This window comes from Pleurodeles waltl, chromosome 6 (assembly GCF_031143425.1).
Source record: "Pleurodeles waltl isolate 20211129_DDA chromosome 6, aPleWal1.hap1.20221129, whole genome shotgun sequence".
In the NCBI taxonomy this organism is placed as follows: Eukaryota; Metazoa; Chordata; class Amphibia; order Caudata; family Salamandridae; genus Pleurodeles; species Pleurodeles waltl.
Window position 1 is genome coordinate 303480655 of NC_090445.1, and position 24706 is coordinate 303505360.

Here is a 24706-nt window from a genome sequence, read left to right on the forward strand (position 1 = left end):
CTAGTCACCAGCCCATGGGGGACAATGCATAACGCCATCAGCTGCACACCTGAAACCCACAGGACCCTGCCCAGTAGTAGATGCCCACTAACACCATTGGGTTTGGAATGCTTCAGAGTCTGCCCAACAAGGGACCTACTCTGCCATGTTCGCCCTGGCCTAGGGGCACCCACAGTCCCCATTTCCCACACAGGTCAAACCTTAATGCGTGCCAAATCATGACTCTGAATTTGTACTCACCCACCTGTGGCTGCTGTAATGTCCTCAAACGCCCATCCAACTCCAGATAAGACACCGCCAGGATGAGGAACATCAGGGGGGTCAGGGTAGGATGGGCACCCTTTCCTCATTGGGAGGCCAGCCCAAGCTGGGCCTCTGTGTCTTCCTTGCCCAGCAGCGCAGGTCCTTCCACCGCTTGCGGCAGTGGTTGCTCCGCCTGTTAAAGATACCCAGGGTCTGCACCTCCTTGGCGATGGCACGCCAAATACCCTTTTTCTGATGGGCTCTGATCTGCAGGAAAAAGACAGCAGAAAAGGGATTAGTAATACCGTCCGGACCATCACACTCATGGCCTACCATATCCCTCCCATCCACTAACGCATATACATTGACCACCACACATGCAGCACTCTGCCCAGAACACCTCAGCCCCCCCCACATGTGGCTTACATACACAGCACTCCATACATTCATGACCCATGCATCATGCTCACAGTGTATTCACCTGTTTGTCTGGAGGACCATAGAGCAAAGTGTACTGAGGTAGGACCCATCCACAAGTCTCTCCAACTCCTCTGCAGTGAAGACAGGGGCCCTTTCCCCAGACACATGAGCCATTGTCACTTCCAGACACAGGTCACAGCAGCACTTGCAGTGTAGGTCCTCTCCTGTTGAAGGTCAGGTAGCAAGTGAGTGAATAGATAGAAAATGGCAGTCACATCTGTGGCGGTACGTAACGTCACCGCCGGTCTACATCGCCATTGGCTCCTGGAACCCATAGGGCCCAATGATAACCAATGCGAAGTTGTGCAGCGGTCATTGGCCGCCTACCACAACGGTGCACAACACCAGCGGTATTACCTCATTTCCACTCGTCACTCCTCACAGGTCAGGCAGTCGCCATTTCAGGGGTGCACAGGCGATGGCACCTAACTGCGTCACAGCACATCAACTGACTCTCGGATTCACATACTGGTTCTGTAAATGAAGAGATCCATCATTATTGCAATAGATGTGTAAATATGACCCTCTTCTCACCGTTTTCCTGCCTAGGCTTCAACCGCTGAGGATGAATATGAGATAGATACATCCTCCAGTCTACAGACCCCTGCTGGACCTTGCGACAATAGAGGACAGACACATTATCCTAACCTACAGACTTGATCGGGCCACAATCCAAGAACTGTCTGCCCATTTGGAGCCAGACCTGATGTCAGGTATCCGCCAGCCCACAGGTATCCCCCCTCTAGTGCAGGTCCTGTCAGTGCTCCATTTCCTGGCAAGTGGTTCCTTCCAAACAACAGTGGCCATGGCATCAGGGATGTCTCAGCCAATGTTCTCAAAGGTGTTGACCAGAGTGTTGTCTGCACTGCTGAAACACATGCACAGCTACATCATATTCCCCCAGGTGGAGGATTTGGCCACAGTGAAAGCTGACATTTATGCCCTGGGACATATCCCCAACATCAATGGTGCCATTGATGGTACACATGTAGCATTTGTTCCCCCCTGGAGAAATGAACAGGTGTTCAGAAATAGAAAAAGATATCACTCTATGAATGTGCAGATGGTGTGTTTGGCTGACCAATACATCTCCCATGTGAATGCCAAGTATCCTGGCTCTGTGCATGACTCCTTTCTCTTGAGGAATAGCAGCATCCCATATGTGATGGCTCAACCCCAGAGGCACCAGGTGTGGCTAATAGGTGAGTCCAAGGTCCCCACCCAGTATATGTTGGGGTCTGAGTATGGGGTTATCCCTAAGGGTTAGTGTGTGTCTAACAGTTGTCCCTCGATGTTTGCAGGTGACTCTGATTACCCCAACCTCACATGGCTACTGACCCCAGTGAGGAATCCCAGGACAACGGCAGTTGGACATTACAATGAGGCACATGTATATCAATGAAAGAGGGCACCCTATAACCCTACACTGCCCAGGGTCATACAATATCATAAACATACAAAATTAGCAGGAAGGGATAAATACAATTATTAATTTAAAGAAATCAGTGATGAATCCTGATATCTGGGGACAATTTCTTTCCCTTATTTATTTTAAATCATTTTGTTAGTGAAGGTAAGCAATGGTTATTCGATAAACATTCAATAAATATTAACACAAAACAAGACAAATAATGTTTTCACATTACAAACAATATTAACAAAAAACAAAAGTGTTGAAATTTCTCTGTAAAGTGAGATTGAGAGTCTTCTTTAACTCCACACCCGGGCAAGGACAGACCCTAGACACTGGACTTAGACCCAAATCCACCTTTCTACCTGATAGGAATGTGATGCCTGAGGAGGTTAAAGTCTTTGAAGATTTAGTATTGAAAGAATTGGATGCACTCAATGCTAAAAAGATCTATTATGAGGAAAACTGCTCCAAAATAGAGAAAGAAGCTATTGTCAAATTAGCTGCAAATAAAGACATCATAATTAAGCCAGCTGGCAAGGGAGGAGGAATTGTGATCTGGGGTGTCAAACAATATAGCAATGAAGTTATGAGACAACTAAATAATCAATCACATTATCGTGAAATTGAAATCAATACACCAAAGCAAGTAAGGGTTCAAATTGAAACATTGACACATACAGCTAGGGAACATGGATGGATTAGCAAGAAAGGATACGAGTTCATAAACCAAAACGAGGGACGTACTCCATGTTTATATATTTTACCCAAGATCCACAAAAACATAGAGAACCCACCAGGAAGACCTATAGTGTCGGCCTGCGGTTCTATTTTAGAACCCCTTGCCCAATTTGTGGACGTTTTCTTAAAACCTTTTGTAGCTAAAACACCAGAGGTTTGTACGGGATTCTATGGTCATTATTAATAAACTAGAAAACCTAGCATACAATGAAAACAGACAGTTTCTAGTCACCTTCGATATTGAATCCCTCTATATAAACATTCCACAAGACGAAGCACTAGAGATTATCAAACAAATTTTAAACAACAATATCGAGCCTACAAATCCTTCAACAGATTTTTTTAGTGGGCCTAGCCACCTTATGTCTTAAAACAAATTTCTTTAAGTTCATCTATAAACTATACTGACAAGTTAAAGGAGTAGCAATGGGGTGCAGCTTTGCCCCAGAAATCGCTAATTTGGTGATGGATTACTTCGAGCAGAAATTGATCTATCCCCAATCCAACCATATGGGCCATCACATTGCCAACTGGTATAGATACACAGATGATATCCTAATGATCTGGGAAGGGACAGAAGAAGCACTTAACATGTTTTTTAATTGGCTTAACCAACGCACAGTTGACTTCAAATTCACCATGAGTAAAGACAAAATAAAAATCAATTTTCTTGATTGGTGGATTGTAAACAGAAATGGGAGATTAGAAGTTATTTTATACAAAAATTCTACAGACCGTAACACGCTGTTACACTTTTCAAGCAGTCACCCCAGGACACTTAAAGAAAATCTCCCCTATGGCCAATTCCTAAGAATAAGAAGAAACTGTACAGAAAAAAATGATTATTTTTGTAATGCAGATGAATTGACTAAAAACTAATCGTCAGAGGCTATCCCAAAAAGCTAGTTAAAACAGCAGCAAAAAGGGCATGGTTCACACCAAGAGAAACACTTCTAATCCCCAAAGTAAGAACAAAAGAGATCCCCCTAACATGTGTGATTACGTTTAGCCCAAAGGCTAACAAAATTCGATCTATTATTGAAAGAAATTGGAGGATCATCAAAGACTTAAATATAGATAAACCTCTCTTTTCCTTTAAGAAAGCACATAGTCTGAAAGATCAGTGGGTACAAGCAGCACAAACATGCCCAAAAAGAAGGAAAGATCTGAGATCAATGCTACAGCTACCAGCTGTGCAGGGTCACTATAGATGTGGTAATTGTATAGCATGTCAATACACACAAGATTCCAAAGAGATCAAAATACATGATAAAGTACATGTACAAAATGACTTCACGAATTGCAATACAAAATGTGTGATCTATTGTATTGTGTGTACTTGCAATAAAGCCTATATTGGAAAAACTTCACAGCCCGTGAAAGCCCGGATTTTGCAACATCGCTCAAGAATTAAATGTGCAATCAAAGGAGCAGCACTGGTGGAACATTTTTGGGAATATACACATACAGCGGAAGATATACACTGGACAGTATTAGCAGTGATACAACCAAAAATGGATGGTCCATCAATGAGAACAAGATTGTTGAAATTGGAAGCAAGGCTAATTGAAAAATTTCAAAAAGCCAGAATTGGACTTAAAGACTGCAATGAAGTTTGGACACTAATTAGTTGATTGGTTAAAATCCGTGTATTAGGATGTTGACAGAGCTATGGCTAATCATCAGGTGCCAACAAGTGATATATGTATTGAATGTTTACATTGACCTCCTTGCGTCTCTGTTTTGTGTATATATATAAGATATTGTAAAATGCGATGTGGTTTTTGTATGTTCAGCCATTAGTATGGTATGTACAGCTATACGTGTTTTTTTTCTAAGGTGTAAGGGCTTATCATCATCAATACTTGAGGCATTGATTGGGTTAAAGAATGGAGGTACTAACCACATATGCCCTTGATACCGTATATCTGGGCTTATTTATAGACTTCAGGTGCTAATTGGCTTTATGGAATTGAAACCAATAGAACAGCTCCACGCAGGATGATACATTTGTCCTTTCTGTTTTTCCTTTTTCCCCCTCCTTTTTTCCCGCTCCCCTTCTCTTCTCCCCCTCCCCCTCCCCCCCTGTTTTGTCCTTTCCCTTTTCCCTTCCCCCCCTTGTAGTTTCTCCCCCCCAAAAAAACCCTATCTCCAATTGAGATCAGCGAGATCGGGTTATCCAAGATGGCCGCCGCGCTTTACTTAATCGTTACGAGTTATGCGGGCCAGCTTCTGTAGTGCATTTACGCTTTAAATCACATGCACGTGTCTCCCGACGCTGCTGTGATTCAGCACACGCGATGAGGTTCGTCCCGCGCCCGTTTCTGAAGATACGATATTATCGCTTCTCCGTCCCGTGCTGCAAGTAAGTCAAAGCTGACACTTTTTAATGTTGAGCCAGACGCTTTTGGACTTTGGGACATTTTTTGAAGGCAACTTTTGACAGCGTTTGTTTTTATTATAGGCAAGGGAATTGATTTCCCCAAATCACGGCACTAAGAGTGAATTATTACAATTGCAGACGATTCATCTTTTCTCCTGATACCAAAAGAGAACAAAGTAAGAATTAACGTCGGGCACTTGTAAATGCCATATAAAGGCACTTAGTTAATAGTTGGCTTGATTTTGATGTACTAATATTATACACTAACACGTAATTCTTGGTTGCGCAGGTGTGCTTTAGTTAATATTCGTGGTTCTTTGTACATATCCCGACTGGCAACAGAATTAGAGGTAAATATTACTTCCTCAGTGTTAGGTTTGGCAGCATTTGGTAGTAATGCACGGGTGACAGTGACAGAAAGCATGTTCCTCACTTTTAGTAGTGTCCACATGCTCCTTTTTTCCTATTGGTGTAAATAGAACTGGTTTCAAGCCTTTTGGCCACATAGTGGTGTCAGCGACATGAGTGACTGCATGATGGTAGCCACAAGCTTTGGGTGATATTGACTGAAATGACATAGACACTCTAACTCCTTTGTTACTGCTCCTAATGATACTAGTTCATGTTTGTTGTTGATTTTTGTAGAGGCGGTGCTGCCCTCCTCGAGGGCTTACACGTCAATGTATTAAGAAAATGTGATATGCACCATATAATACCGTTTGTAATAAATAGACAGGTATTTGACAGCTGGGTGCAGCTTAGGTCCTCAGCCATTGTGTCTCAGTGGATCACAACTTGATTTTCTTGATAGTGACCACAAGATAAAAAATGAACGAGGTGCACATACCCTTTTTTGTGTAACCGCCATAACCCAATGAGTTGTTTTTTGTTAATATTGTTTGTAATGTGAAAACATTTTTTGCCTTGTTTTGTGTTAATATTTATTGAATGTTTATCGAATAACCATTGCTTACCTTTACTAACAAAATGATTTAAAATAAATAAGGGAAATAAATTGTCCCCAGATGTCAGGATTCATCACTGATTTCTTTAAATTAATAATTGTATTTATCCCTTCCTGCTAATTTTGTATGTTTATGATATTGTATGACCCTGGGCAGTGTAGGGTTTTAGGGTGCCCTCTTTCATTGATATACAATGAGGCACATGGGCAAACTAGGAGGATAATTGAGCGTACTTTCGGCCTCCTGAAGGCCAGGTTCTGGTGCCTCCATCTGACAGGTTTCTCCCTACACTACTCACCGAAGAAGGTGTGCCAGATAATCGTGGCATGCTGTATGTTGCACAACCTGGCTTTGTGACACCAGGTGCCTTTGCTGCAGGAGGATGAGCCTGGAGATGGTCTTGTGGCAGCGGAGGAGCCTGTGGACAGTGAAGAAGAGGAGGCAAAAGAAGAAGATATAGACAACTGAAACAACATCGTCATGCAATACTTTCAGTGAGACACAGGTAAGAGACTGGCACTGCTCCTCTCATATCATACTACTGTAGGACATTGCATGATTCTGCCTCTTTGCCTATGTGTATGTATGCCGACGGTGACGGTACGCACCGCCGCAGACGTGACCGCCATTTTCTATCTGTTCACTCACTTGATACCTGACATTCAACAGGAGAGGACCTACACTGCAAGTGCTGCTGTGACCTGAGTCTGGAAGCGACAATGGCTACAGTGTCTGGGGAAAGGGCCCCTGCCTTCACCGCAGAGGAGTTGGAAAACCTGGTGGCTGGGGTCCTCTCCCAGTACACGCTACTCTAAGGTTGACCAGACAAACAGGTAAGTACACTGTGAGCATGATGGATGGGACATGAATGTATGGAGTGGCGTCGATGGAATATACAGGTGGGGGGTGGGCAGAGGCCAGCGTGTGAGAATGGTCAGTGTATGTGTTTTTGGGCCAGGGTGCGAAGTTGTGGCCAATGAGTAAGATGAACCGGACAGGGAAGTAAAATCCATTCTTACTTTACTTTTCCTCTAGGTCAACACCCACCAGAAGGAGGGTATTTGGCGTGCCATCGCCAAGGAAGTGCAGACCCTGGGGGTCTACTATAGATGGAGCACCCACTGCCGCAAAAGATGGGAGGACCTGCGCCTCTGGAGCAAGAAGACAGCGGAGGCCCAGCTGGGGATGGCCTCCCAACGTGGAAGGGGTGCCTGTCGCACCATGACCTCTCCTGATGTACCGGATCCTGGCGGTGACATATCCGGAGTTGGTTGGGTGTTTGAGAGCATCACAGCAGGCACAAGGGGGTGGATACAGCCTCATGCTGCTGACTCTGCGTGCTTTATGAGGTTTCTGGGTGTGGGAAGTGGGCTGTGGGTTCCACTAGGCAAGGGCAAATGTGACAGGGTAGATCCATTGTTAGGTAGGCTCAGTGCCAGTCCAACCGCAAAAGTGGTAGTGGCCCTCTACACCTAGTCCGGCTCCTGTGGGTTACAGGTGTGCATCAAATGGGTCTAGGCACAGTCCCCCACGGGCATGTGATTTTCCCCAGAACTGTTAGTGCATGGACTAGTGCATAGGGCTGCTCCCTATGTGTTGTGTCTGCCAACGGTGGTGTTGTTGCTGGCATTGACCATGTGTCTCTTCTGTCTTTCCTCCCCTTTTTATTTTGTCACCGTGTCCTTGTGTGCATTAGCATCATCTGGTGGAGGAGCATTGAAACCAGAGCAGGAGGGAGCTGCAACCCACATGGCCCAGGAGGGTGAATGTACGAAGCCAAAAGGCACCAGTGGGATGGAGGGCGAGGGGAGCTCCACGATAGGGACAGGAGGAGACACCAGTGACATCGACTCCTCCTCTGATGGGAGCTCCCTTGCGGTGGCAGGCACCTCTGTGCACACCGCCTCAACAGGTACAGCTGCCACCCCCTCTACCAGCACCGCCCTCCCAGCAGCCCCTCATTGAGTTTGCCATGCCCGCTCACCCAGGAGGGTGGGCATCTCCTTCGCCCCAGGCACCTCAGGCCCTGCCCCAGTCAGCTCTGCTGCCCTCAGTAAGAAGGCTAGTGACCTCCTGAGATCCCTCACTGTTGGGCATTCAACCATTTTAAATGCCATCCAAGGTGTTGAGAGGCATCTGCAACAAACAAATGCATACCTGGAGGGTATTCAATCTGGCGTGGCAGCCCAACAGAGAGCATTTCAGGCTCTGAGCTCACCACTGATGGCAGCCAATGTCCCTGTGTCCAGCCTCCCCCCTCCAACTTCCACTACCCAGACCCAATCCCCTGTACCTCAGCCTATCCCAAGCACACCATCAGAATAGCTTGCACACTCATCAACACACAAGAGTGGACATGGCAAACATAAGCACCACACATCCCGCAGGCACTCACACAAGCACCATCCCCATGCAGACACACCAACATCCACTGCCTCCACTGTGTACCCCTCCTCCATGTCCTCCCCCTCCCTCCCAGTCTTGTCTCCACTCACACCTGCATGCACTACATCCTCAGCCACTACCTCCATCACCAGCACACCCATCACCACACACCACTCACGTGCAATCACCACCCCCACTACCATGCACACGTCCCCTGTGTCCTCTTTCAGTGTCTGTGAGCCCTCCTCCCAAAGTACACAAATGCTGGCACACACCCACTCAACAGCCATCCACCTCACGACAGCCCCCAGCCCATGCACCCTCACCCAAACTCAGCAGACGTACACCTCTTACAACCACTACCTCTTCCTCCACTCCCAAACCCCCTCCATCTTCCCGTCCCAATGTGTCTAAAAACCTTTTCCTCGCTAAAATTGACCTCTTCCCTACACCTTCCCATGCCCTTCCCCTAGGGCCAGGATGTCCAGATCCCAGCCCAGCACCTCAGCCACGAAATCCTCGAGCACTGTGGTCCCTGCAAGTCCAGTAACATCGCAGGCCGCACCCATCAGGGCTGCCAGTGTGCCACCTAGTGAGGCCAAGGATCACCCTATTCCGCCACCTTCCAAGGTAAAGAAAGGGACAACATGCTGTAGGGAAAAGCCGCACCAACTAACCAGCAAGGCTTCCTCCAAGACAAAAGAGGACAGTGCCAAGGTCCCAGCAGCGACTTCCAAGGTATGGAGGGGACACAAGGCTAAAGGGAAGTCAGCTCAGAGCACGGAGCCTCTGGGTGAGGGACTGGTGACACCCCTTCTGCAAGACAGAACAGCAACCTGTACGGCGGTGGCCACTGCTGCAACCACTGCCACCTGCACGCCCACCTGCACCGTCACCTGCACCACCACCTGCATGCCCACCTGGACGTCTGCTGCCTCTGCTACAGTCCCCACCATCATCCCTAGACATCCTGGTGTCTCTCTCCACAGGTGCTGACACATGCACCACCGCCAGCATCTCCACCACTGACACCACCGTAACCACCGCCACCTGTCCCGCAACGTGCTCAGTGCCACCACAGCTGACATGAACATCATGCCCAGTGGGCAGTCGTCCGAGGCTGCAGGAGACGTCCTGGACTCTGCAAAGAGTACATGAGGCACCACAACCAGCACTGGCAGTACCAGCAGTTGGCAGGCTAAGTCGCCGCACGGTGGAGTGTGTCTCTGCCTCCAAGGAGTATCATGCTAACGGTTCCCAGGAGAGTTTGTGGCACTGACACCCAGGTGTGGGAATGGGAACTGCCACACACCAGGTGCAGAACTCAGGGTACCAAGCCCCCTCCAGAACCAGTGGAGAGATACATCCACTACCCCAGTCCTTGGAAGGATGAAGCACTCTGGGCACAAAGCCCCCTCCAGAACCAGTGGAGAGATACATCCACTCACCCAGTCCTTGGCAGGGTGAAGTACTCTGTGCACCAAGCCCCCTCCAGAACCAGTGGAGAACAGCATCCACTACCCCAGTCCTTGGCAGGATAAAGCACTCTGAGCACCAAGCCCCCTCCAGAACCAGTGGAGAACAGCATCCACTACCCCAGTCCTTGGCAGGATGAAGCACTCTGGGCACAAAGCTCCCTCCAGAACTAGTGGTGAACAGCATCCACTATCCCAGTCCTTGGCAGGATGAAGCACTCTGGGCACCAAGCCCCCTCCAGAACCAGTGGAGAAATACATCCACTACCCCAGTCCTTGGCAGGATGAAGCATTCTGGGCACCAAGCCTCCTCCAGAACCAGTGAGAGATACATCCACTACCCCAGTCTTTGGCAAGATGAAGCACTCTGGGCACCAAGCCCCCTTCAGAACCAGTGGAGAGATACATCCACTGGAGAGACTGTGGCATTGCACTCCACAGGACCAATTAGTGGGCAAACCACCCACTTGAGCGCCTTGTGAGACTGTGGCTTTGCACTCCCCAGGATCAATCAGTGGGCAAACCACCCACTTGAGAGACTTGTGAGACTGTGGCTTGGCACTCCCCAGGACCACTCAGTGGGCAACCCACCCACCTGAGAGACTTGTGTGACTATGGCTTTGCACTCCCCAGGAGCAAACAGTGGGCATGGAGCCCCCTTGTGGAGCAGTGGTGTTGTCCCATCATCCAGCTGAGGTGCCCCCAGGCCCCTTCTCCCTGAGGTGCCTGGTTTGTTTCGACCTGATGCCCCTGCAGTGTTCTCTCCGTTTTGAAGCAGGTATCATGTGTGGGCTTTGCCCATGCATTTTGGGACCACTGGTCCAGGAACAATGAATGGAACACTATCCGGACATGTGTAGTTGCTGTACATATTTGTATATAATGATCTGTTACAGACCTGTTTCCCTATCTGGATTTTTAATGATTACACTTATTACAATCATTTCATTTTGTCCTTGCGTTCTTCCAGAAGGTTATGGGGTGTATATGTAATTTTGATGAATACATTTGTGTGTATGGTGTTGTGGGTGAGGGTGGGGGTGGGGGTGTTGCGTGTGTGTGTCACTCTCTTTTTCTCCCCCACCTCCCCTGTGTGCTAGGTGCAGTACTCACCGTGGTCGTCGCCGCCGTCTTTGATGTTCCTGGTAGAAGAGGAGGTAAACCAACATTAGTAGCACCTGTAACTCGGGCTCCAAGGTGTTCTGGTTCCTCGTTGGGTGTCAAGAGGTGAGTGGTTTCCCTTCCAAGTACTGTTTACGCCATGCTTTTGATGGTGTTGGTACCACCCCGGAAAAGCTGGCGGATTGGTGCCTTGTAACACAGTAGGCGGTACATTGTCTTCCTCCTGTCTGTTGGCAGTTACCGCCACGGTGTTTGTTTCAACTGCCGTGGCGGTCGGAGTGTTAAAGTGGCTGTCTGTGCTGGCGGTTTCCATCATGGTCGTGATTTCCTTTTTTTTACCACTGGCCTGTTGGCGGCATTACCGCCGCTTTAACACTGACTGCCAGGGTTGTAATGAGGGCCTGTGTGTCTACAGTGATATTGCATGAGCTTTGCATGTCTCCTAGTTAGGCCTTGGCTGCTCATCCACACAACCACTATGGAGCCTGGCTTCTAAACACTGACTCCATACACTATAAAGGAGTAACTGGACCTGCTATAAGATGTAAGTTCCACAGTTACCCACCACAAACCAGGCCAGCACAAAGAAAAGACCACTCAAGTGAATCGAATGCCTTTTCTGCAGTAAGCGACAGCAGCTGCGGGGAGTTCAGGAGAAATTTGATTAGGGACTGCAAAAACCGTATGCAAACTAGTTGAAGTGGATCAATGGGGCACAAAGCCGGATTGCATAGGGCCAATTACGCATTATATTAGTAAGGACAGGGTTGTGGTGAGGACCTTGGCAAGGATCTTATTATCATAGTTAAGCAATGACAACAGGCGATTTGAGGTGCAGTGCTGAGGGGGGCTTAGCGGGTTTGAGGATGAGTACAATCACCGCCTTGCGCATGGAAGGAGGGAGCATACCCTGAATGAGGGACTCGGCATAGACCTCTAGGTGGTGTGGGACAAGAACCTCTTTAAATGCCTTATAAAAGGCCCCCATAAAGCCATCAGTTCCTGGATCCTTGGTTCTGCCAAGAGAGGCACTGGCCTGTGACACTTCCTCAGTACTAATAGGTGAGACCAAGAATTGTGGCTGGTCATTTTCAAGCCGCACCATGGTGACTTCAGCCAAATAATCAGTAAGTTCAGCAGTAATTTAGGATGTGTGTGTCCGATATAATGATTGATAACACGTTGTGAAAGTGGACAGGATATCAGGAGTACCTGCAGCCATCTCCCTGTCTCCCTCTGAAGAATGGTGACATAGGAGGTCTCAGCAGGCGTGCAAGCATGCAGCATGGTTGCTCGCTCCCCCCAAATTGCCTTGCTGTGGCGTTTTTAAAGAGATATAACATCTTCTAACATCTTATGATCGGCAGCCTTGCAAAAGTCCTGAATGAAGGCGGCTCACAGTGGGGAAATACCAGATGTTGGGGCTGATATATCCTGCTTATCCAGTGATTATAGTTCACTCTTATTTCGAGCAAGGTCACCCCTCAAAGAGCGGAGTACCCCAGCATGCTTGGTAATGCAAACCCCTCTGATGTAGGACCTGAAGGCGTCCCAGAGCATACTTTTGAACAGTGCCCACATTCAGAGCAAAGTACTCCAATATAGCGTCACAGAATTCAGAACGAAACCGCTCATCCTGTAATACATTTGTGGGAAAGTGTCATGCATGTAGTGCAGGAGACTGAGTCAGGTTGCGCAGGGTGGCTATCACTGGAGAATTATCTGATAATGTGTGAGGCAAATGTGAGATATCAACAAGCCCGAAGGGAGCAGCCGGGGTTACATACCAATTATCAATTCAGGACCATATGTTATGGGGACTGGAGTAGAAAGCATAAGCTGTAGCGGAAGGGGTGCGGGCACGCCATGCATCAGTAATCTAAAAAGGGTTCAGTAATGTACCTGTAGAGAATGAGGTTTAGTAATCCCGGTTGTGCTGAGTTTGTCAAGTTGTGGGGAGCAAGTGAGGTTGAAATCTCCTCCTAATAAAATATGTTCAGACTGGAATCATTCCATCTGCTCCATCAAGTCTGTAAAAAACTCAGTCAATACTGGGCAAATAGACTTTGACTAGGAGAAGAGGAACGCCAGCAAGGGAGCCTCGTACCATCATGTTTCACCCATCAGGGTCGGGTAATGAGTCATGACAGATAAAAGGTAGGCTCTTATAGATAAGTATGCATACCCCTTGGAATAGGAACTATATTTGGCAAAAAAGTGGCTCCCTCCCCACTGCGAAGCAAAAGCGCAGTTCACAGATGGCACCAAATAAGTTTTTTGCAGGAAGGCAAGTTTGATCCCATGTCTTTTTAAGTAGGTAAGGACCTGCTTACTGTTCCTAGGATTATTCAGCACCCTGATGTTCCATGTAGCACATGAGATGTCAAAAGTGAAGTCACCCTTTGGACGGTGTGTCATGATTGTGGTAACGTTTCAGATAGAGCAGAATAGTGCTCATGTTGTTCCTTATTGTGTATGCAAAAAACAAAGAGAAAAGCAAGAACAATATCAAAAGAAACAAAATCAACACTCACACCAGAGATACTCATTTTCCCAGTAATGTCCTCAAACCCAACAATAACACAACAAGCAATAAGGAGGAGTACACCTCGCAGATGTAGCAACAATCCATCAAGGGGTCACTTGAGTCGCCTTGATGGAGGTAGAGTAAGTAACACTAGTCAATGCAAATCTACTTGTGGTGATAAGAGACTGATGGTTCGGAAATGATCAGCTGTAAACAGTTAGTATAGTCCTGCAGCAAGCTGGGGAGTGGTCATGTTAGCAGATAGAAACCAGCAATGTCTAGGGCAATATGTCTTACTCCGGCGAGGTGCCCCGCGATGCATCCAGTGAGTGGTGAAGGGAGTCCCACAGGTCGATCGAGTGTCTGCTGCTTGCAAAAAAGTGCTGCATCTGCTGGGGTGTTGAAAACATAAAGTTTGCTATTCAGTTCAATGCGCATACGTGCATGGTAGAGAATTTTGTAGTGCAGAGCAGCTCACTGCAGTAAGTTCTTTACATCTGCATACTTACTTCTAGCCTCCTGGGCCATAGGAGTGACATCTGGGAGGAGAAACAGAGTCATTCCCTGATACTTTAGGGGGCCTTATCACAGGCTTGGCAGAGAGAGGCGTTGCAGTCCTGAAAGCTCTACAATCGAGCAAAGATCAGATGGGGGGGCCCGGGAATGGGGCTGGGGCCCAAGGACCGGTGCACTCTCTTCACTGCAAAAGAGAAAGTGAAAGAGTCTCTGCCAAATAGCTCAGCTAGGAGATGCTCAACAAAGGTACTCACTACCGTGATTTGGATATTATTTCACTGGGAGCGTGCCTCCAAATCTTCATTTTTTTAGCTGCCACAGTCTTCAGCAATCGCTTGACTCTCTCAACGCACTTGGTCAGGGCAGTTGGGCTGTACATATGTTATCCGTTGTTCAGAGAGCCCAGTCTGGTGGAGTGCTAATCAATGTGCTCATGCATTCCATCCAGCTGCATTGTAAGGGCATCAAAGCACACATCTATGGTCTTGAAACCAGCCTTCAGTTCTGCCATTACTGCAACAGCTCCCTCATGTGGGGGGACGGAGTGCATCCCCTCTGCTGAGTCCAAGACAGGCAGTTCCCCAACCCCCCTGGTGCTTGGGGGTCCTGGCTGAGTCAAAGGAGATTTGGCATTGTTTAGAGTTGCCGTGCTCCATAGTGTGTCAGGCCATGAGGAACAGCTGTCAAAAGAAGATCCGATGGCAAAAGAAGATCGCAACTGGACTCGACTTCAATGCCACAGGCAACAGCTAATCACTCACCAAGGGGATCAATTGGACCCACTTCCACAGTGCAGGAGGCAGACATCATATATGACATCATATATGAGTAACCACATGCACATTGTGCTGCAGCGCCAGTAAATTATTCAGGGCTGTGGAGTTGCCAACAAAGGATAGTGCCGCTGGTAAAATCACCTTGAAGTACCATACACAGGAAGACCACAGTGCACAGATATCAGGGTGCACTCAGCAAAAATCTCCTCGCTGCATCAGCAGTAAACATAATTCACCCATTGGTTCATAGGTCCGTCAGGAGACGATGGGATTGCCCCCCTGGGAGATGCCGGCATAGGGCGCCAGGATGGTGGGGTGAGCCCCATGCTGCACTCATGCCAGGCCACGCCAAGTCCACACAGTAAGTGTGAGGCCCAGCCATGCAGGCCTAGTGATCCACACCCATCCAGGCCTGAGAGCACAGGCAGGCGTTGGCGCAGATGCACCCAGGTGAATATTACCCCCAGCTGAGGACAACAGAGCTGGCGCGGGGGCAAGACACCCATGCCTCAGCCCCACCCCAGGCTTGCCTGCAGCCGACTGCATTCACCTCCACTTTCAGCACCATCCCAGCAGGAACCGGGCAGTCAGCCAGAGAAACAGGAGCCCCCAAGTGCTGGGATAGGTCATATGGTGGTGGTGGGCTACATGAGTTAGGTGGTGGAATTCTGGAAGCTTCACAGCCACACAGGCATCATGGCCGGTGGCTAGGCCATGACCCCAGGAATTTGACATCTATTTATAAATTCACAAAATGGTTCAGGATGAGCAGATAGGAAAGGAGCCTTCAATAAGGATTGTGTTCTATTGTATCAAGATTCAACCTTCTCACCAACTCATCTCACATACACCTCGTCTGCACAACCAAGTTTAATTGAAAATTGAAGAAGGAATGAGAGCCAGCCTAAAGTAAATTCATACTGCCTATTCAATCCTCCTGGATTTTTCACTGACTACCTGCTTTTAGGCTTGAACTATGAGTGAATCTCATTACCCGAGTCTCACTCACTTTAAATTCTGTGGAAATCAACTGAGATTGCTAACTGGCAGTGTCCACCTTTTAAGAGAAGGCTGCTGCTGTCACATTTAGGGTAAAACACAAACACATGAACATACATCTGTACACATGTATATGGGCTAAGCGTGTGTCACTACCATCTAGCTCAACCTGCTATCACCGTACAGGTAGCCTATCACAGAAGAGGCCATTCTGCTTTGCAATAATGACATAAAGTAGCCTTAAAATGTGAGTGGGTATTGAAAGTGCTCCCTGAAATGGTTGTTTGGTCACTACATTATACCACCACTGCTGTTTCATCAAACTTAGGCTTAGTGAGATCAATCAGGTATGAATCTTACCTGAGAGTGGATCTGCACTCAATGTACAGTGAGTGCAGATCCACTGTCAGTTTTTCAACAACTCTACTCCTTATGGATCTTTAGGAATTATCATACTTTGTGGGCTCAGCCACAACTAGAAATAACAAAGACTCCCTAAATAATAGAACCATTAATTTTGCTTGACCTAGTCACAGAGAAAGGAATGGGTGGGGACGATATCTATGTGTTATTTAACTCATCACTTTGCTCCTGGGCTGGGAAAGGCAGAGCCCAGAGACAAAAAAGGAGAAAGACCAAACCTATTGTAGGAAAAATGGTTTATTATATGGTGTGGTTATGCAACCTCGCCATGTTTTAAACACACAGTTCTATATCAGGTCTGGTCAGGTTCACTTGTGAAACCTTAGCTCAGTCATGGGTAGCTGTGGCTCACAGAAGTCATACTTCATCAAAGGAACACGTGTAAAGTTTCAAGAAATACTAAAACTGTTATATAAGAAGAAAATGCAACACAATTAAAATCAAACACAAAAATAGGCTGTATTTTGTATCTTTAAAGAGACACTTTAGTGACAAAAATCCAACAGAGAATTTTAAGAGCTATGAATTTTATGGAAAAAAAAATCACAGCTTTTCACTCAGTGCAGCAAATCTATTGTGACTCACAGTTCAGGGTTTAGTTACAAGTAACTTAGAAACAGCTATCAAGAAACTTCGATAGGAAGCCAGTCACAGGGCCCAGTCATGAAGAGTTGAATAGTTACTTCAGAATTCAAGCAGTCTCATGTCCAGTTTCGGGTCCCATGGGCAAACCACCATAGTAATCAATGGAGTGGTCCTGATGCAAGGGATATATTGTGTGGACGATGGGAAAGGACGTTGAGCATGCTGAGCCTGTGTTGAGGGTCAGTCTGTGGTCACCCCAGACTCCACGAGCATGGTGGGGTGACTTTGGCCTCAATGTCCCACAAAGTCTGAGTGAAGTCCTGCACAGAAGCAGTTACAGCAAAACCTGCTGTTCCCTTTAACTTGCAGTAACTTCTGTGCTGGGTGATTAAACTGCACTCCGATGAGTCTTCTGGGTTTAGCAGATGAGTTCAACTTTGGATGGTCAGACTTGGTCTCCCAGGCTGTATCTGGGAGTTCAGTGGCAGTTAAGCTTCTTGGCACTAGGCTGTTAAAGGAACAGACTTTTCAGAGTTTATTTTCTTGTGGTTATAATAGGGAGTAAGCCAAATGAGACCTGGAATCACTTTCTCTGTCTGGGTATCAGGGATGACTTTTCCTCGAGTGGTAGACCACAAACACAGTCAAATGTGATATGGAGCCTGGGTGCCAGGGGTGCCATATTTATGCCCATTAGAAACCTAGGAGGCAGTGACGACTAACTGGCTAATTGCCTATCAGGTTCTCTTGTGTCTGATGATGATTTCCTGAGAAGTGTGGCATCTAGCTAGCCTAGAATGCACTATTTGGTACCCTCCCAACATAGCAGAACCCAACTGTTAGACCTGGCATTCTAGCCATGGTTTACTCTGACTTTCTGCCATCTGATGTCCTGTAATACTGACCTCATTTATGTTGGCTTTAGGATTCTGGACACTTTACCACCACTAACCAGTACTAAAGTGCATGTGCTCTCTGCCTAAAACTAGGCCTGGATGCTCGTTGAGTTCTCAAATTCAGGCACTCCGCACTACGCCAACTAACACGGAGTACCCAAATTACGCCATCCAGTGCAAAACTGAATTATTTTTTCCATTCACTTGTGAGCACACCTCAAGTAGATTCTGTACTCCAGAAGCAGCTTAATCTACTTGAAAATACATTTCCTTCTCCTACAAATGGTTCACATTCTTTTTTAGTGCAAGACATAGGCCCTCATTCTGACCTTGGCGGGCGGCGGAGGCCGCCCGCCAAAGTCCCGCCGTCAGGTTACCGTTCCGCGGTCGAAAGACCGCGGCGGTAATTCTGACTTTCCCGCTGGGCTGGCGGGCGGTCGCCTTCAGACCGCCAGCCAGCCCAGCGGGAAAGAGGCTTCCACGATGAAGCCGGCTCGGAATCGAGCCGGCGGAGTGGAAGCTGTGCGACGGGTGCAGTTGCACCCGTCGCGTATTTCACTGTCTGCGCAGCAGACAGTGAAATACATGTAGGGGCCCCCAGGGGCCCCGCGACCCCCCCTACCGCCATCCGGATCTCGGCGGTCCGACCGCCGGGATCTGGATGGCGGTAGGGGGGGTCGGAATCCCCGCGGCGGTGCAGCAAGCTGCGCCGCCGCGGAGGATTCAATGGGGCCGCGGTACACTGGAGGGGCCCCCCAAGTGGTGCCGGTCCGACCGCGGCTTTACCGCCGCGGTCGGAATCCCCATTGGAGCACCGCCGGCCTGTCGGCGGTGCTCCCGCGGTCCTCCGCCCTGGCGGTCAAAGACCGCCAGGGTCAGAATGACCACCATATTCTTTAAAACCTTTTTTCAACAGGAAGGAAGTGCCCCAAAGACACCAACTCCCTGTTGCTGTCTAGCAGACCCCTGCCACTGCTTTGTTAATCTCCTGGTCACTTATTACTAGAATTTTGAGGTGAAAGGATCACTCTCTTTGTCTGCTGGATATATACCTTTGGATTTAATGACTTGGTTTTTGTGAAAACACATAAGTAAGTTAAAAAAAAATATTGAATAAGGGTGTAATTTCTTTGTACTTTTATTTTACTTTTAAATTTAATTGTGATTGATGGCCTGGAATTTTAATCGGGGCTTAGTCATTTCTTCACATTTGCAATATTCATTTATTTTACTTTGTGGCCTAGTCTTCCAACAGGCCTTCCGTCCAGTAGGCCCAGTAATAGAGATCAGTGCATGAAATAATATTTTCTGAAGTATATGTTTTTTAAAACATCATTTAGGGGAGGAATGGTAATGGATCAAATTAAAAATGTTGCCTTTTGTTTGTATTTCATATTTTTTTCTGCAAAAAGTATATATGTGGAGTAATATTTGCTACCATAGGCGGATGTGTGTTGTTACATATTTTTTTATAGCTCAGTTAATTTCATGTTTTGCTTTGCTGATTTAATTGTAGTGTTTTCTTCATTGTTACAATGCCTCCTTTGTCTAACCAGTGTTCGTCGAGGTAATCCTGGTTAACATTGTGGTACTGGTGGCCAAATGACCCATACGAAAATACATCACCCAATCAGGTGGGAGGAGCACCTTAAAGAAATTGCTGAACGTTGTTGTGGTAAGGGCAAGGAGAGATGGGAAACATTAGCTATAAGTCCAATCACTGTGGGAGGTCATGAGAAAAAAGATAGTAACATCTTCACGCAAAGCAGTCCGGGCCTCAGCAGTGCACTAGAATCACCCACCTCAGTGACCTCAAAATGGTACAAGACTCGGAGTCAGATGGAGACACCGTGGCAAAAAGGGACTGCCCCAAGACGCAAATTGAGTCTCCTTCCACTTCATTGTTGAAAGTCACCGGCGTCAGTGGCCCCAGAAAAAAAGAAACCCCAGGCTACTATTATGGGCATGTTTAGGGAGGAAGGGCCCTACAAACGCAGCCACATGTTCAAAGAGCAACAGTGAGAAAGGAGGCATGGAGAGCAAAGAACAAAGGCAAGCCTATAGCAAAAGCACACTGGCTGGTTGCACAAAAAGGCTGCCAGTCACATTGTCAAACAACAACAGCGAGCAAAGAGGCATGGAGAACAAAGAACGCATACAAGCTTATGGCAAAAACACACTGGCTGAATGCACAAAATGGCCACCAACCAAATGGACAAACAACAACAGTGAGCAAGAAGGCATGGGGAAAAAAGAACACATGGAAGACCATGGCAAGGTCATACTGGCTGAGTGCACAAAATAGCCTCCAACCACATGGTCAAACAACAACAGTGAACAAGGAGACATGGGGAGCAAAGAACACATGCATACCTATGGCAAAAGCACACTGGCTGGATGCACAAAATGGCCACCAGCCACATGGTGAACCAACAACAATTAGCAAGAAGGCATGGAGAACAAAGACACATGCAAGCCTATGGCAAAAGCACACAGGATGGGTATACACAATGGCATCTGACCACAGGGTCAAGCAACAACAGTGAGCATGGGGGCATAGAAAACAAAGAATACATGCAGACATATGGCAAAAAGCACACTGGACAAAAAGCCCACCAGCCACATGGTCAAACAACAACAGCGGGCAAGGAAGCATGGCGAACAAAGAACACATTCAGGCCTATGGACACCACCAGTTCTTCTTCAGGCATTGGTACTGGCCCACTAAGAAAGTACTCCTCCTCAGTTTAGAACTTACTTTTTTACGCTTAGCAAACAGGAGGAGAACATTGCAATGTGCTCCATTTACCACACAAGTGTTTGTTGAGGTAAGCCTGGTTAACATTGTGGTACTGGAGGCCAAATGACCCATATGAAAGTACATCACCCAATCAGGTGGGAGGATCACCTAAAAGAAATTGCTGAAAGTTGTTGTGGTAAGGGCAGGGAGAGATGGGAAACATCAGCTATAAGTCCAATCACTGTGGGAGGTCATGAGAAAGAAGAGAGTAACATCTTCACGTAAAGCAGCCCTGGCCTCAGCAGTGCACTAGAATCACCCACCTCAGTGACCTCAAAATGGCACAAGACTCAGAGTCAGATGGAGACACTGTGGCAAAAAGGGACTGCCCCAAGACGCAAATTAAGTCTCCTTCCACTTAATTCTTGAAAGTCACCTGTGTCAGTGGCCCCAGAAAAAATGAAACCCCAGGCTAGTATTATGGGCATGTTTAGGCAGGAAGGGCCCTACAACCACAACCATCCAACAGCATGTTTGTACAATGAGAAGCTGAACAAATGTTAGTGCTGGACTTCCTCCCTTTTTCTTTTGTAGAAGAAGTGGGATTTTTAGAATTTGTGGTGGCCATCTGCCTGAAATGGCAGGTTACTAGTGGGACATATTTTGTCAGGGTTGCTGTGCCAGTGCTGCATCACGATGTGGTGCAATTGGTTGACACCAAAGTGCTGTTCACACTATCCACCTAATGACAGACACGTGGGACAGTTGTCAGGCAAGTGATTACATGTGCATCACCGCATACTGGATCTCTTTTGTGGGGATAAAGCAACAGCTATCTACATCTCTTAACACTGAAGAATATTTTAGGAGTATTTAGTGGCATGTAAAAGTAGCCATGTTCACCATGGAGAAATCACATACAGATTCTAACATCTTTAACAGCAAGGTGTCTGAATGGCTGTGACCTGGCGATCTCAAATTGGATTTGTTGTCATGGACAATGGCAGTGATATAGCCAAGGCCATGGCAGATGGTGGCTATTTCAGGGTCCTGTGTTTGGCTCATTGCCTCAACCTGGTTATTTGTCAAAAAAGACACATAGGCCCTCATTATGAACTTGGCGGTAATCACCGCTGACCACCGTGGTGACGGTGAACAAAAGACCGCCAGTGGCGGTGGACTGCACACCACCGAATAAAGATGCCAAATACACATACTGCCCAAAAATTGGCCATCTCCACTCACAGCCAGGACCAACGACGGCAGAAAGGAAGGTTACAGCACCCCGCCACTGCCATTCCTACAAACCCCGCCCACCAAATAATGATGCACAAATCAGAGCTGGGGACAGTGGATGCCGAACGACCATTGGTGGTAACGACCGCCACCAGCAGAAATGGGAATCACCAACAACAGATGCACACATTGGCAAATTTGATAAGCACACACATGACACACATTCACGCCACCATAAAACACACATATACACAACCCACAATCCTTTGCAACGCCAACAGCACCACAGAAATCAATACCACAACATGCATACACCCAAACAACCACCACACAAGTCACACACACAAAATACCAGCCACAACACACACCTTGACACCCCCTAAGCACCCCTGCTTCACCGACAGGGAGCTGAGGACCATGGTGTACGAAATACTCAGGATCGAGACACAGCTATTTGGAGCACAGGTGCAGCAGATGCCCTTGGTCAAGAAGATGGAGCTATGGCAGAGGATTGTCAATGAGGTCAACACAGTGGGAATCCATACAAGCACAAGGGATGACATCAGGAAGAGATGGAAAGACCTGCAGGGGAAGGTGCGTTCCATGGCATCACGACACAACATTGCTGTGCAAAAGACTGGCAGTGGTCCCCCACCTCCTCCCTCCAAATACACCGACTGGGAGGCGAGGGTCTTGGCTATCCTGCACCCAGAGGGCCTCACTGGACTCCCTGGATGACTGGACTCGGGTAAGTCAACTACACCTGGAATGCATGTATCACCCCATCCCTCTCATTACAACATTGCCCCCATCCCCTACTAAGCCCACAACACCCAGACACTCTTACCCATGTTCCCTGCATGCCCACAACCCCCCCCCACAGATCAACATCCAGCCCCCTGTGCAGTCACCAACCCATGCATGAAATGGCAGGAGCACTAGAACACCCAGAATACAACACCACCCTCTCACTAAATGCATGTAAATGAACACCAAGGGACCCTGCATGGTACCACATGGGAATGGAACCACCAATAACCCGTAATCAGTGCTGCAAGGGACAAGTAAGTGTAGGACACCCACATCTCTATTCTCTCAAACACAGGCACCACCACCCGTGCCACCCAGACAGAGACATCAAGGAGTGCCACTGTTCCATCTAAAGACGAAGGCCCCACTCAGGACAGTGCAGAGGGATGTCTGGACACAGATGAAATCTCTGGCCTATCCCACAGTCCTGGACAGTCACCCTCCAGAAGCCCCACCAGGACACCACTGACACCTCTACCACTCAGCCACCAACATCAGCTCTGGCCTAATGCCCCCACACCAGTGTCTTCAGGCCACAGACTGGGTGCCCAAAAGTACAGAGGCCCAAGTCCCCACCCACCACCAGGCAGGATGATGAAGGGCCCAGTGCAAGTGGGACTGCCAGACCTGTGCAGGGGACACAGGCACATGGGGTTAGGGCAAGTAGTAGGGGAGCAGTGGGTCAGAGGGGTGGCCCAAGGAGGGAGGCTGCTGCCCAGGAGGCCACTGCTGTAACAAACATCTCCTTCTTCATTCATGAAGGTTTCACATCACTGGTAAGGGACAGCACTTTGCACATGTCACCCTGAAACAATGCAGTAAACCCATTGGCATCATAGAACAGTACCTGAGAGTCACCGGAAGTATAGTTGGATTAGCTGGGCCCTGGAGATGATGTCTTCCCCCTCCTCTTCCCTATCACTCTCATCCATCCTCTGAGGTGGCAGTGGTGGTTGGATAGCATCCTCCTCATCCAGTAGTGGGATAGCTTTCCTTAAAGCCAAGTTGTGCAGCTTGCAGCAGGCCACCACTATCTGACACACTTTGTCAGGGACATAGCACAGGGATCCTCCAGAGAGATGGAGGTAACAAAATCTTGCCTTCAGTAGTCCTATGGTCCTCTCTATCACCCTCCTAGTGCGACCATGTGCCTTATTATAATGGATCTCTGCATCTGTCCTGGGATTCCTCACAGGTGTCAGGAGCCATTGCATGTTTGGGTAGCCAGAATCCCCTGGAAAAGTGGGTGAAAGTGGGTTGAAACACACACTATCTACTTGCATACAGCCTGCCTGTCAGCTATGTAACTGATCCATTGCAATACACACTCACCAATGAGCCAAGCTCTGTCCCCCTGTAGTTGTCCCATCATGTGAGGCACACTGCTGTTTCTCAGGATGAAGTAGTCATGGACTGATCATGGGAACCTTGCACTGACATGAGTAATGGACTGATCAGCAGTACACACCAATTGGACATTCATGGAGTGAAAGTTTTTACGATTTCTGAACATCTGTTCATTTACTCTTGGGGGTATGAGGGCTATGTGGATATCATCAATGGCACCTATCACATGGGGGATATTTGCAAAAGCATGGAATCCAGATTTGATGGAGGTGAGATCAGCCCTTTGGGGAACCTGAACATAACTTTGCAGGTGTTGCACGAAGGAATCCAGAAATTGAGTCAGGATGTGGCTGAACATTGGCTGAGATTCACCGGCTGCCATTCCCACTGTCACTTGGAATGAGCCCGTGGCCAGAAAAAGTAGCACATATAGTAACTGCATAGTTGTAGGAATGGCATGGAGATTCCTATTAGCTGGCATCAGAACAGGCTCCATTTGTGCACAGAGTTCCAGGATTGTGGCTCGATTCAGTCGGTAAGTGATGTGACGTTCCTCCATGGTGGCCAGATCAACCAGGGGTCTATAAACAAATGGGGCCCTCCCTCGCCACATGGTTCTGTCCTTATGGGGGTGGAAGAGAGACAC